We start from the raw sequence: 1,557 nt of genomic DNA on the forward strand, positions 1-1,557 counted from the left end.
TGGGGCATCTAGTCTCTCTAGGATTAGACATATCCCCTCCCACTGAGACCAGACAAGGCAGTCCTCTGGCTACATATCTGCCTGGGACCTTGGACCACCTAGTGTAAGCTCTTTGGTTGGTGGCTTAGTCTCTGGGAGCTCTCAGGGATCCAAGTTAGTTGACACTGTTGATCTTCCTATAGGGTAGCCAACCCCTTCAGCTCCTTCAATCCTCCCCCCCCAACTCTTCCATAGAGGTCCACAACCTCAGTCCAATGGTTGCCTGTAACTATCTGGCATCTGTATCAGTCAGCTGCCACTACAGTCTCTCAGAGGATAGCCATCCTAAGCTCTTGCCTTCAGTCACAACATAGCATCAGTAATATGGTCAGGGTTTGGTGCCTATCACTAGTTGAAGTTGGGCCTGTCACTGGACATCCTTTGCTTCAGTCTCTTCACAATTTTTGTCTCTGCATTTCTTTTAGCCAGGAACAATTCTGTGTCAATAATTTTGAAAGTGGGTTGGTGACTCCATCCCTCCACTGGCAGCCCTATCTGCTGGAGGTGGTCTCTTCAGGTTCCATCTCCCCACTGTTGGGCATTTTGGCTAAGGACACCTCACCCCCATTGAGTCCTGGGAGCCTCTAACATACAAGGCTTTGGGACTTTCTAGAGGTTCCCCCCACCCCTGTCAGTCTCATATTTCCATGTATTTTCCTGACCATTTTCCTGGGCTTCTCTCTTGTCTCCCCCATACCTGATCCTGCCCCCACACTTTCCCCTCCCCCTCCTCTCTTCCACTCAGGTTCTGCCTCCCATGCATGAGTATTTTGTTCTCCCTTCTAAGTGGAATTGAAGCATCCTCACTTAGGCCTTCCTTCTTGTTAAGCTTCTTACAGTCTATGGGTTGTATGATAGGTAATCTGTACTTTGGGGCTAATATCCATTTATCAGTGAGTAAATACCATGCATGACCATTTGGATCTGTGTTCGCTCACTCAGGATAATATTTTCTAGTTCCTTGGATTTGCCTGCAAAATTCGTGATATCCTTGGTTGTTTTTTTTTTAACGTTTTTTTCATTATTCACTTTACATTCTGCTCACTTCCCCCCTTGTGCTCACCTCCTCCCACAATCCTCCTGTGAGTAGGTGGGGTCCCTCTGGGTACCCTCCCACCCTGGCACTTCAAGTCTCTGCAAGGCTAGGTGCTTCCTCTTCCACTGAGGACAGACAAGGCAGCGCAATTAGAAGTATGTATCACACCTACAGGCAAAAGCACTTGGGTAGCTACTGTTCCAGTCATTTGGAGTCGACATGAAAACCAAGCTGTACATCTGCCACGTATGTGCAGGGAACCTATGTCTGGTCCATGTATGTTCTTTAGTTGGTGGTTCAGACTTTGAGAGGGGTCCAGGCTAGTTGACTCTGTTGGTTTTCCTGTGGAGTTCTTATCCTTTTCAGGGCCCACAATCCTTCCTCCTATTCTTCGTAAGAGTTCCCAAGCTCCAGACACAGAGTCGGTCTGCTCCTGTCCTGTTGAGAAACTGAATCCTGAGTCATCCAGGAGCCACTGCACT

Source organism: Grammomys surdaster, unplaced genomic scaffold (assembly GCF_004785775.1).
Source record: "Grammomys surdaster isolate TR1022 unplaced genomic scaffold, NIH_TR_1.0 362, whole genome shotgun sequence".
Classification (NCBI taxonomy): domain Eukaryota; kingdom Metazoa; phylum Chordata; class Mammalia; order Rodentia; family Muridae; genus Grammomys; species Grammomys surdaster.